Genomic DNA, 14,529 nt, shown 5'->3' on the forward strand with positions numbered 1-14,529 from the left:
AAACAGTAGTATCGACGTAGAAGTGCGGATCTTCCAGGCCTCTACTGACTATGCTAAACTTAATTGGGTTTGTTACCAACTAGCTCAGAGGTCACTGGAAACTTTCTTGACTGAATAGGAAGTGATCAGCTTCCCTGGGACAGACAAGAAGGGATTCAGTTTTCCAACAACCGTGCAACATGACAAATTTGCTCCTCAGATAAGAGTCAATCTCTAGAGTCGTGTGAACTATAGACAGTTATTTTACTCAGTCAGTTGTTGTGCAGATTACTTTCACAATATGTAGAGGATAGAGAGACGGGCGTTTTCAATAAAAGGTAACATTTATTGAACAGTCTTTCTTCTCGTACAAGAGAAATGAATTGCCACAATTGCAAGACTTGTTATTATAAAAAGTATGTACAGTAAGATGAGTATTGCGAAATAATACTGTAAAAGCATTGATATGGTTTCTTAGCCATACAATGGTTTAAAATGAATAAAACATATATACATTCATATATACATTAGCTAACGTACTCAACTAGTGCTTCTAACTACACCTACCCCAGTGTACCTGACCTAAGCCTAATACTTGGAAGGGGAGTAAGTAAGTAGCTTTAGTTAAGTTGGTTTTGCCAAGGTTTGCTTCAAGAATTCTCTCTAAGGGTTTAGTCAACACCATACCTCTGGAATAGAATGATGGAGGTCTGGTATCTCCTTCAGGGAACTCGATATCCCAGTCACTCGCAAGAGTGGACTGGAAACGCCGGAGCTGGATTTCTCTGCAGGAGAAAAGACAGCGCTCTCTCAGCGCGTCGAGGAAGAGGAGGGGCAGCGTCCGCGGGCAGCTTGCATCTGCTGGGCTCTTGCAGGGGGACGGCTGTTCAGCTCCTAAGTTCACCACGCCATCGTTCGCTCGTTAGCAGCGATAGCAGTAGCGATAGTATCATCAGCATAACAGCAGCAACTTCAGCGTTTGCTTAAGGCAACGTTGGTAATATTTATACCTGAAAGGTGCCTTGTTTGACGTAAGTTTTTGGACATAAGACGTCAATAAAGATGTCACTAGGAAGTGATCGTTTATCAGTGCTCATTAGAGTTCTATTACTAATCAAAACATAGCAAGCGGGGCTTTCCCAGGTTGCTGAGTTTTTATCTTGTTGAAGAACTCAGAGTGTTAATCTAGGAATCTTAGATAGTAACTTCTGCTATGTCATTGCACTAATTAGCTGCAAAGGAAGTGGCAGAGGAAGCGATTCTGAAATGTGTCTCTGTTCGTGTGAGGCCAGAGACGAGTTTCTGAATATTGCATTTGATCGGTTATGCCAATATAGGGAATAAATGGATTTATAGCTGTATAGGGGCATAAGGTCACAGTATCGATCAGGGTCCTAGATTAGAACGCGACACCCACTCCACGAATTTATGTCCATCAAATTACTAAAACTAGAGCAATAAGATGCATGTGTAACATTGCCCACCCCAAAATACATATATGCATTTGAAATAGGCGTATTTGAAATACGTGAAAATATAGGTAATGTACGTTTTTGAAGCATAGAAATCATTCAAAAATCATAGCATATGCAATCAATGAACGATTTTGCAAAAAAATTACACATGAAATATCTCTTAATACAGAAAAGAAGGGCGAGATAATTTCATCACATAGAAATGCATTGCAGTAAAATGTGCTAGAGGCTGGTGTAAAGTTATTATGTCTCTAGATTTGAAAATAGAAGTATAAGCTTCTGTTCTCTATGAATAGTTCTACTTTAAGCAAAGAATTTTTCGTGCCAAAGAAGGTGAATATTAAAAAGTGTTCAATTCAAAAGAATTCTTGTAGAACGGGGGAATAGAGTTCCAACGCTTTTAGCAGTTTTTGTTGTTCAAAACTGAAGGCCGAATTCAGAGTTCATGGGAACGCTGTGTGTCGGAATGCTTCTCTAAAGTTATTGTTTCTGTTCGGGTGAGAACATCATATCAGGCAGGCTCTCAAAGAATTGGTCTACAAAATCAGGTGACAGTTCGACCAAATTCGATAGTGCTGTAACTTGGCAGGTGTGAGAATGATTGCTGTCATCAAAGTCTGGATCAGCAATGTTCACAGAAGGTCGTACCTGGATGATGTTGCTTTTGTCACTCGCTCCACTGTTACCACCTAGTCATAGTACAGGAGTCTCAACGAATGCCGTCATCAGGGTTGGTAGCCGCTGGGGACAACACAATGCGTGAGCCGTTATCGGACTTAGCAAAGTATCGATATCCATTGGTACTGCTGATGGAAGTGCAAGACAGATGTCCAACACGCACTCATCTCCGCATAGCATACATCGAAGTACAGGTAAGATGCAGGATTGCCATATCGGTCTGAATGAAAGGAACCAGGTCATGTTTAGATCTCTCAGCCTGGCAAATCCAAGGACTCTAGTTATTCTGTCCCGGTAGCGGATTGCTAGGATTGTTTCTTCCATTCCCATAGGAGTCATGTCTGAGCTGTGGCTTGCCATATCGGAGCAGGAGGGTCAAAAATAAAATGCCTGCTACAAGTCCCAAAAATAGGGGTATGCCGCCAAAGACTGAATGTACAAAATTAGGAATGATTCCCAGAATTGCTTTGAATGGTGTTAGCAGTCCCGTAAAAATCGTCTTAAATATGCCTGGGATGCCTGTGGCACTAGACATGTTAAGGAGTTGGCTAAGCATTTCTACGAAATGCACGGGGCAATTTGTTGATAAAAGGTCATGAACCTCCGTAGCTGTCCTTGCAACTAGGAGATCATACGTCTCTTTTGATGACGTGATGGGCACTGTTGTCTGTAAAAGCACAGACTTCATTTTGCTTAAAGTATCAATTCGTACAGAAGAGAAATGCAGACGAGGCCAGATGGGAGTCTCCATGTCTCCAGGGCCGCTCGGAAACAATGCTTGCATACAGCATTTGACCATGGAAGTTACGCTTACGAGATAGGCTTTCCCTGGCAAAAGGCCACAACATCTGTGATCCGTTCTTAGAATGTAACTCCCATTCGCGAGTTGCATAAAGAAAGGCTCTATCTGCGTTGCAGGTGTGACAAGCTGGTGGCATGAAAGGTTGTTAGAATTTCCTTCACAGGCTCCGTGTAAATTAATACCCTGGCACAAAAGTATACCGCTTAGTGAACGTTTACAGTTTTCACCACTAAGAAATACATTTTTGTTGCTGTCAGTATAGCATGAATGTGTGTATGGTAATTTCCATGCTGACTTAACATATCCTTTACCCAATCGTTCATACTGGCCAGTAGGTATGTATTCAAGGCATTTTCTAAATTGGAAAGTTGTTATCGGAATTGTGATAATCCCGTGTATTATCCATTCAATGACAGGACTTTCTGACATTGTCAAAGGTAATCTCTCAAGTTTTTCGATGCTCAGGATTGTATAGTCTGCTCCTTTCTGTGCCAAGCTGATTTGTTTATCAGTAAGGTTAAAGATGGAAAACAATGACGTTGTGTTGATTAAACGCCAAGGCACATAGCCTGAACGAAGATTTTGCAGCGTCCAGCCTAATTGTACAATAGAACGTAATTGCGACTGGCCATGCTGTAACATTAGCAAGTCTCTGTCTATTATATCAAAGGCAGAGGATACAATATTGTCCAACGAATATATTCTGGAGGACAGAGTCATTAACCCATTGTCCACTACAGAAAGTGATTTTTCCAAATTAATACGATCAATTTCTCGTATTTTTTCAGCTGTTTCAATTTGTGTGACTTTCCAAGCCTCGTTGTATGCAGCATAGATACTGGTCGCTATGAAACGCTTTTAACGCTGTTTGCGTGGTCCCATAATAAAATTGCGCAAATCAGCACCATCTTTAAGTAAAGACAAGTGTTGCTTAATTTCAGCCGGTGTGGATGATCCTAGCCATTCGAGGCAGAGTTTCCCTACACTGTATGTTGTTACTATCCCTGGATGTAATCTCTGGGAATATCTAGGGTCTTGTCTGGTCATTGTTAACCCCTGTGTTTTATTCAGGAATCTATCTTGACAGTTGTTTGTGTCAGTAGGCCAGATTAACCACTTTTTCCAATCAGGATGTGTGATGTTTAAATGTAAAATTTTAGTTACGTCTATCTCAATATCTGTTGTTGCATTTTCAGGTAATGGTTTTGGAATAGACGGTTTGTTTAGGTCTTTGATCTTAGCTAGGCCAAGACAGGATGTTTGATGAATTGTGTCATTTAAAAACATCATTTGTTCTGGTATCATGCAGGTTCTGAATAATGCTTCTAGGCCTTGTACCTGCCACTCTTTTGTACCCCAGATGGTTTTTGTTTCAATGTTATTTTTCCAATAATCAAAACCAAATGTCATCATTTTTTCATAAAATGCTTCTGAATATATCAATTTAGTATTTGTCAGCATTGTTTTAAATCCTGTTTTATCTAACAGTTTGTAATAAAACATTTCTGCATCACTGGTGTTAAACCCTGAGAAGTACTTGAATTTCTCAAAGAATGTTTTAGAACTGCTTTTAGGTGGTGTAGCACAATGTTCCCATTGATTATACTTAAAAACATTTCTAGACTGTGCAGATTTATGCAAATAATGATCGCCATAATGTGTAAAACAGAACATCTGTTCATAACTAGACGAACCTTGTAAATAATCATGATCTGTGAATCTAGCTGACATTACCAAATCAGACATCATGTTATTAATACTGTCAAAGCCCCAATCATCAGAGAATGTACTAGGTTTTACAAAGTCACTTAAGGAAACCTTCAGTTGATGAGGATACTTCAGGATCTCGACTGGACCATAGATCTCATAGTCAGTTTTCTCCCATACTACCCCACCTGGTATTGGAATGGCTGTGACATTTACTGTTGACAGTTCTCTTTTCTTCACGTGGGATGATCTGTGTGGTTTGAGGACTAGGTTGATGTTCTGACTTGCTGTGTCCATTGTACTATATTTTCCCTCAATGAATTTTCCCAAACAAAGTACCATGATGAGCCAAAGCAAGAGGAAAAATACACCTAGACCGAACCAGAACTCTAACCATGGGGAAATAAGGTAGATTTCCTTTAGTTGATGAAAGAGTTCCGTTGCTTTTTCTTTAAAAGTCTTTTTTATTTCTGGCATCACTTCGGGGTTGCTTTGATCCTCGGAAAAGTTGTCGAAGTTGATGAAATAGCCAGAGGCAGTTCTGTCAATTGTTGGGATTGTTCTTTCAATTTGTCTTTCGGTAGCACATTCTGATGCCACATCATTGTAGACTGGTGTTTCTTGACGAACTGTTTCAATCTGTGTCTCAAGAGGCACGAGTTCAATGGCATTATTGCATAGTCCCTCTCTGTGCACTGCAGGCTGATCGAATGTGATTAGTCTTTCAGTTTGAACCTCTTGGATTGTTGCAAGTTTGGGTATTCTGTTGTTTCTTGGGAGTCCACTGGGCCTACTGTTGATTATAGGCCACATGCTTGTGGTTTTACCAGGTCGATTGATACAACTCTGTTCTCCTTTTTACCAGCAAGGGGCGGTAGTACTACTGATCTTGTTCTGTTGATAGCTAAGACAGGTACTGCTTTTCTGTAAGAAGGCCCAAATTCCTTCTTCACCGCTATTTTTTCTCTGACTAGATCCCCAATCTTTGGAATCCAGACAGGCCTTGCTGGGGCTGTTGCTTGTGGTGCCTCGTCAGTGGTAGCTGGCTGTTGCTTTAACTTTATGTTGCTTAAGGATTTTCTTGTTTCATTCAAGTCCTGTAAAACAGCCAAACGATCTTTGATGTCAAAGTCTGTTTTCTTATCTCGTACCACTGATACTTGACTATCTAAGTCCTGAACTCTCATTCTAGTTCCAAACAATAGTTCGTATGGGCTGAAACCTTTTAGAGAATTTCTTGGCAAATTATTAAGACTGATTTGGACATTTATTAAATGTTTGACCCACCCAGCGCCTGAACCTAATACCTTCGCTGTTATAGATTGCTTTATGTCCCGGTTTTTTCTTTCTACCACACTGTTCCCTTCAGGGTGTGACGGACAAGAATACCGCAACCCAACTCCCATGCTAGCCATGGCCTCCTTATAAGCTCGAGAGCTGAAAGCAGGACCCTGGTCAGAATGGAACATGGTAATTGCGTATGTGCCGATAAAGACTCGCAGATCTTTTATAACCGTTCTGGCGTCAGCCGAGCGCTTGGGGACACATTTTTTAAGTGGATTTAGCCTTAATGATGTACAATGGGACGCGTTTCTCTTTTTTGATTGCGCGGATAGATCGACTTATGCTTTCTATTAGGGCTTCTGACACTACACTGGCCGGTTCTCCACTGCGATCTCTATTGCAGTCTTCACAGTTTTTTGCAAAATCATGAATTCCTTCACTCATTTCCGGCCACCAGTACTCTGATTCCAATTCTCTCAGAGCGTCCCTGATTGTTTGGTGTCTCAGACCCAACCCCATATGTGCTTCCTGTAATAGGAAACCTCTCCTGTTCATGTTTGGAATTACCCTATCCCCCACTCCAGGGATTCGAGCAAAAGGAACGGAGTTTGCATCGATTATGTATGCATAATTGAGTGGATAGTTCACGGGTAGTGCTGCACAGTCGCCTTTTACGGTCGTTTTTACTGCCAGCATGGTTTCCCCATCTTTGTATTCTTCTGCATGCTTTTTTGTGGCTACGGAAGCCGGTTTAGTTGCTTCCGCTGTGGCAGTATTAGCCAATGAATTCCCTGCAACGTGAACGCCATCACGTTGATGACTCTGTGCGTGTATCACATGAGTCTTTTGTAGTTCTTTCTGTAAAAGAGCTACCTGTTTCCAAAGCAATTTATGCTTGATTGTAGCACCTGTGTCATCTTTGTAACCATTTTCAATCCAGCTCTGCAACTTATTATTGTAAGAATTGACGCATAAATGAGAATCGCACACGATTAGTGTCGGGAATTCACGTTCTGCATTTTCAAGCGCCATCTTTAAAGATCTGATTTCAGCTCTCTGAGCCGAACAGTTTCTAACTGATTCAGTTTTTGTTATTTTCGGTCTGAATTTACCGCACAGCCAACGACCTTTAATAATCGCACAGGCTGCATCATAGGATTTGCTCTCTATGTTGAAGTGCTGTACAAATCTATCTGTATAGATTATACAGGCGTACTGTGGGAGAGACAGAAGTTCGATTGGCAGAGGATATTCTTCTTCATATTCTAAATCATTCCGTTTTTTGAATTGCGGGCGAAATAGTATTTCACATCTTCCGCTTCTAGAGAATCTACATACTGTATCCATTTCGGATCCAGTGACACTGTAGGCAGGTTTACTGGGCTGAATAGCGCCTCGAAGGCGGATTCCGCTGTGAGGATATTAATCCTTTTACCATGTGCTAATTCTCGTTCATTTGCTAATGCAATTTGCACTGCTTTCACAGTATTTTCTGTGAGACAGAATTTTTTTTCTGCTTGTGTGTACAAGTGAGATTTGATTGAAATTGGTACCTTTTCTCCCTCATTAGAGGTTAGGTACGTGAATCCGCATCTTCCTGGGATGACTCGGATTACAAGATTGCGTGTGTTGTCACGTGTATCTAATTTTGTTTTTGCTAACATGTCTGTTTGCAGTGATCTCAAAATTTCTGTGTGTTTTTGAGTCCAAGTGATTTGTTTAAAATCAGGTTTAATTAGTTCGTAGAGAGGTTTAACCCTTTCTGCGTAATTTAGAATGTAAGTTCTACCGAAATTCAGAAAGCCTAGAATCGATTGTAAGTTCTTCAGTGTTTTTGGAGCTTGGAGTACAGCGCACTTCTCTAAGAAGTTGTCCGCTAGGCTTTTTCCTTCACTTGATAATTCGTATCCTAAAAATAATACTGTCAGATGGGCAATTCGAGACTTTTTAAAGTTGAATTTGTAACCCTCTGCTGCAAACCCAAGTATAATGGTGTTCACTCTTTTCAAGTGAGTCTCCAAGTCGTCGTCTGTGAGATAGATATCATCTACGTAAGATAATGCCTCATCATCATATATTTGTAGTAACTCTGTTACTCTAGCTGAGAATAGTCCTGGGCTGTTCTTGAATCCCTGTGGGAGCCTACAGAAATTTTTCTGAGACCTCATTACTGAGAAAGCAGTCAAGTATCTGCTTTCTGGTGCAATGTTTTGACAAAAGAAACCATTAGATATGTCTAATGTCGTTTTATATTTTTTCCTAACTATGTTATTCATTAGTGCAGCACTATGCGAATTTTGTACTGCAAATGTTTTGCAACATGCATTAAGGTGTCTGTAGTCCAAAACTAGACGATATGAATTGTCTGGTTTGGAGACAGGAAACAAAGGATTGTTCATTTGAGAGATGCATGTTTCAATCACCCCCTGGTATTCAAGTTGATCTAAAATCTCCCTGACTTGTTTTTTAGCTTCTTGCTTAATGGGATACTGCGTTTGTGCAGTTGGTTCACTTTTTAACTGGATTTTGTGAGGAGGAGAGTCCTCATCCCATCCTACATGATTTTTATATAATGCCGGTGCCTGGGCTACTGCCCATTTCCTTGCATAAGTATATTTTTTGTGAATCGGAATATGATTCGAGAAGGCAGGCATAATCATGTCTTCGCCACGAGGGCACTCCCTGACAAACTCTGGGGGCCAATCTTTTTCAGCTAACAGAATATCATAGCCTTTTGAGAGTTTATCCCAAAATAGACCCCTTATTTTCCTAGTCTTATCACCCTCTATACGCAATGTTATTTCGTATATCTTATGGGGCTCGCTAAGTCTGGTGTCGGCAGTTTCAACCTGAATGTATTCATTCGTGTCCACTGTCTCCAGATGACTCATCAAGATCTTGCGGGCTATACTGATTTCTGCTGCACTGTCTAGCATTGTCTGTGCCCACTCCCCGTTTTTCAACTGTGTCCTCAGTATTCTCGGCATGGTTGATTACTCTAATACTGGCTACCTTCTTTTTCGGAAATTGAGATTTTTTACTCTGAGCAGGTTCCTTGTCTTTGGACTTGGTGTGCTCTCCTGGGTCTGACCGTCCTCTTCTTTCCGATTTCTGCGAAAAAGATCGAGAGGGACATGTATCAATACTTTGATATCTATCAGGCTTCTTCAAATTATCCCTATTTCTAAGGTTATATCTTTTCTCAGAGGGCTCCCTCTGGGGAGACTGGTGTTCTCGAGTCGGAGTTCTTTCCCTCCGTCGAGGAGACCTTCCTCTGGACTGGAAAACTTTTTCTTTGGGAGTGGATTGTTTATTTCCATCCCAGCTCTTTTTAGGAGTGTTTGAATTATTTTTAATAAATAATTTTTCAGGATTTTCGAGCAGTTGGGGCTTTACTGGTTTTCCACCCAAGCTGTCTCTACCTAGTTCTTCATAGCATTTTTCTATGATTCTGGCAAGCTCAATTGGTTGATCTGTTATATCTGTTTCCCTCAACTTCTGGTGGATCACCACAGATGCTGCTTCTCCTTTTATGTTGGCTAGTAATATAGCCGAGACCTGCTTGAAGTCTTTCAGTAATTTCATACCAAGAGTTAAAGCAGGTTCTGGACCGTATTCATTTTGAATCTGTTTTAGCACTTCTGGTATTACCGCCATAGATGGAACACCATGTGTTTTTGTGTAAATGGAAGCAAAGACTGTACCCCAAGTGTCACAGTCCTCCACGTGTGGTGCGACCCCCATAGGAAGGCAGATGGTCAAGATTCTGTGTTTCTCAATAGGGGTAGTATTCGGAAATACTGCCTCTATTTGAGTGATTTTCTGCGCTAACCAGAAAGGAATTTGTTCCCGTTTTACGGGTGTTTTACCAAGACATGATTGTATGTTCTGTGGTGTAATTTTATTGGTGTTCCCCTGATGAGGGGTCAGCTGTGGTACACTAACAGCTGATTGGACTGTAGCAGTCCGCATTACATATTGGACTAATTGCCTATGTATTTTAATTAATGTTTTTAGCTGTGCTAAAAGTTCTTCTCTAGACATTTTATCAATGTCTGGATGTGGTGTGTAGCTGGCTAGAACCGGCCACGTTGCTCCTGGTCTACCTAGTGGACCGAGCCTGGTAATATGATCATTGTGTTTTAGGGCGCCATTAAACCAGAGCAGGTGCTCTTGGAATTTTAATGGGATTTCAATCTCCTCAAAAGGAGCGTACTCTCCCGGTGGATCCTCTATTTTATAATAGTGGAACTCATGTGTTGGAAATTTTATCCATGAATAGAATACCTCTGTCTGTCGATATTCGTGTGCCTCTATCACGAAGACGACTGTGCCACCTTGTGTGGTCAGTCCATTTTCTATAAGTTTTGACGTTATAGATTTTCTTAAATGTGCCGGGATGATTATTGCACCCGGTTCAGTAGTGCCGTCGGGACCCTGCTGAGTCGCATCTGCTGCGGCATCAGTTCCGTTGTTTTCTACTGACATTTTATAAATGCAGGTTTTGCAGAGTAGGTCTCCAAGGAGACAAAGATTAGGTGCACAATATTTTGGAACACTGTATCCTTCAACGTTGAATAAACCAGAGCTTTACATAGGAATCTCTTCCTACTAAGGTTGGTCGGATTTTAACCTTTCACCCACTCCAGACGTCTATTGGAGTATTTACGGGAGAAAGGGGTCTGTGTGAAAAATGCACGACTGAGTTACTCTAACGTCTTGCGTTAGTTTATCGCCTTGCCAAACGTTTGGGCGCCATGTAGTGTAGTTCCTATTTTCCCAATAGGCCCTGCGCATTGGAATAACATAAACAGTAGTATCGACGTAGAAGTGCGGATCTTCCAGGCCTCTACTGACTATGCTAAACTTAATTGGGTTTGTTACCAACTAGCTCAGAGGTCACTGGAAACTTTCTTGACTGAATAGGAAGTGATCAGCTTCCCTGGGACAGACAAGAAGGGATTCAGTTTTCCAACAACCGTGCAACATGACAACTTTGCTCCTCAGATAAGAGTCAATCTCTAGAGTCGTGTGAACAATAGACAGTTATTTTACTCAGTCAGTTGTTGTGCAGATTACTTTCACAATATGTAGAGAATAGAGAGACGGGCGTTTTCAATAAAAGGTAACATTTATTGAAGAGTCTTTCTTCTCGTACAAGAGAAATGAATTGCCACAATTGCAAGACTTGTTATTATAAAAAGTACGTACAGATGAGTATTGCGAAATAATACTGTAAAAGCATTGATATGGTTTCTTAGCCATACAATGGTTTAAAATGAATAAAACATATATACATTCATATATACATTAGCTAACGTACTCAACTGGTGCTTCTAACTACGCCTACCCCAGTGTACCTGACTTAAGCCTAATACTTGGAAGGGGAGTAAGTAAGTAGCTTTAGTTAAGTTGGTTTTGCCAAGGTTTGCTTCAAGAATTCTCTCTAAGGGTTTAGTCAACACCATGCCTCTGGAATAGAATGATGGAGGTCTGGTATCTCCTTCAGGGAACTCAATATCCCAGTCACTCGCAAGAGTGGACTGGAAACGCCGGAGCTGGATTTCTCTGCAGGAGAAAAGACAGCGTCTCTCTCTCACGCGTCGAGGAAGAGGAGGGGCAGCGTCCGCGGGCAGCTTGCATCTGCTGGGCTCTTGCAGGGGGACGGCTGTTCAGCTCCTAAGTTCACCACACCATCGTTCGCTCGTTAGCAGCGATAGCAGTAGCGATAGTATCATCAGCATAACAGCAGCAACTTCAGCGTTTGCTTAAGGCAACGTTGGTAATATTTATACCTGAAAGGTGCCTTGTTTGACGTAAGTTTTTGGACATAAGACGTCAATAAAGATGTCACTAGGAAGTGATCGTTTATCAGTGCTCATTAGAGTTCTATTACTAATCAAAACATAGCAAGCGGGGCTTTCCCAGGTTGCTGAGTTTTTATCTTGTTGAAGAACTCGGAGTGTTAATCTAGGAATCTTAGATATTAACTTCTGCTATGTCATTGCACTAATTAGCTGCAAAGGAAGTGGCAGAGGAAGCGATTCTGAAATGTGGCTCTGTTCGTGTGAGGCCAGAGACGAGTTTCTGAATATTGCATTTGATTGGTTATGCCAATATAGGGAATAAATGGATTTATAGCCGTATAGGGGCATAAGGTCACAGTATCGATCAGGGTCCTAGATTAGAACGCAACAGTCCATTTTACGTGAGTTAATCCCGTCTTGACGTACATCTCATAGAGGGGTGTACCAGGAGGGGGTAGTGGTTGTTTCTCTTCTAACCTATCTTCTAAGCTAGAACAACAGCAACAACACAGTCTTTTAAATTTACTAAGCCTAGACATATTTTCCTTATCTGGAATCCGATTTACCTAAAATAATCAATAGCGTATTAAAAACAACACAATCACTACTGGTTTGAGACTTTGTAAAAAAACTACCTGATTGATCCGAATTACACTAATTTAGTTGCAACTCCAAATTAAATATAGGTGGGTTTGTAAGACCCACCCTTACCTGACTGAAAAAGGTGTTGTCGTCTCAACCGTAGATCCCGGTCCTTTTCCTGAAATCCGACCGTCCGACAGGAACCCCAGCCAGGGCCTTAGTCAATTTTAGCCCAGACTGGGTGGTGAGAGCTGGTTTTTGAGTTCCGCAGGTCTACAAGCTGACAACTTGGACAGGATTGGTGTAGGGCGCCTCCCTTGGATGTCGATCACCGGACCCGTCCGCGGCCACCGGGCTTGACCTACGACCTCTGGAGGTGTCCGCTTTCGGGCTCCATTCTGTAGAACCGACCCCTGAAGACTTCTCACAAGTATATGTGAGGATACGGGCCAGCGGTGCAGGGCACGCCCAAGTCTACTTTCACCTATTCCAGGAAAAGAAATGGACTCGGGATTTCAGGCATGAAACGGGAACACCAGCTTTATTTTGCTAACCCGGGTTAGGACAGTCTCCTGGAATAAAATACAACACACTGATCTGCTGAGACTGTACTTTCAATCTGCGGCACGTAAACTCTTATACCCATAGCTCCGCCCCTCCCGCCTTTGATGTCCGGACACAAGAGTCTTTGAAACAGGATGGAGGAAGTGATCAGTGTTTGAAGTCGTCGTTCCCAGTTTGTAAAAGGCCAGTTTCCCCTGTTGCCAGAGAGGGGGGTGTTAAGTCCGCACACGGATGACGTTTGATGATCTTTATTTATAGCTTTCAGCTGTTGTCACAAGACCGATGTATACCCAGGAGCAGAGTGTGGGAAACAGTACAGAGTCACCTTCCCGGGTCTGCTCGGTGGCCAGTGTCATAAAGGGGGTTTCTTGCATGCACAGCTGTGCCTGAGTAAGGGGGGGGGGTACAAGATCGGCAGGGTTTGCTCATTCAAAGGCAATGTTTGTGCAAGGTTTTCAAGATGGTGGCACGATAGCTAAGTTAGCGATTTTACACAGTTCTCCGAAGCCCTCCGGGACCCGCAAAACGAGACGGGAAGCAGAAAGCCATAACGGGAACAAGGAAACCGAGAGTACCACCGGGGCGGCCATCTTGCGAGCCCAGACCTCCCCTCCCTCCAAAGCGAGAAGGGGAAACAACACAAACCTTATATCCACCAACAGAGCTACGGGAGGCCCCCCCCCACCCCCAACGGAAACCGAACGCACAAGACCACAAACTCCTGCAAAGGACCCGGCTTAACCGCAGCCCATGCAAATTCCGATAACGGGCAAAATGAAGCGCAAAAGATCCCAGACCTCCCCTCCAAAACGAGTACGGAAACAGCACAAGCCTTAAAACCAACAACAAGTCTACGGGTGCCCCCCTCTCCTCCCCCCCCCCAAAGGGAAGCGAACGCACACGACCACAAGCGGCGGAAGACCGCAGCCCAGACAACTCCTGATAACGAGTTTAATCAAAGTGCAAAAGAAGCTTGTGGGAAACATAAAGAAGCGGCTCCGAGTGCAGGAGACAACAAATCATAGCAGCTGATAGAGGTCACAACGGGGCCACCAAAATCTGATCCGATCAAGCCTTAGGAGCACTGCGCCTAACTACACTACGCCGAAGAAGGAGGAGACCAGACCAGAACATTAAGAGCGGAGACCGGGCGAGCGGGGGAAAATAGGAAGAAGGCTAGCCACGGTGCATCACCAGACACAAGAAAGTGCGCCACAATTGAGGCGCTGGCAGGGGCAAAAGCAAGGACGAGGAGTATCAGAGAACCCAGCAGGTAAAGAACCCATCACACAACCTCAACACCAAGAGGTGAACCAAACAAGGCCCTAACCTCGCTCCAAAAGGAGGGCAGACTAGGCAGCTTCCAAACCAGAAGAGGCCTAGACACAATGGCGGGACAAGAGGGGAGACCCCTCAATGACACCAAAAAGCATAGGAAAGACACACCAGAATCACCCCTGAAACAAAGGAACGAAACAACCCTGGACATGATCCTAAAGAGGGTGAATGAAGGCAACGAGGTGGCCAAGTCGACAAAAGTAACCATTGACAACATGCAGCTTGAACTAGCAGCAATAAGAGCCGACCTACACAACACAAACACCAGGATAGAGGCAGCAGAAAAGCGCATCAGCGACATTGAGGACGCAAC

Source organism: Lissotriton vulgaris, chromosome 3_2 (assembly GCF_964263255.1).
Source record: "Lissotriton vulgaris chromosome 3_2, aLisVul1.2, whole genome shotgun sequence".
Taxonomy (NCBI): Eukaryota; Metazoa; Chordata; class Amphibia; order Caudata; family Salamandridae; genus Lissotriton; species Lissotriton vulgaris.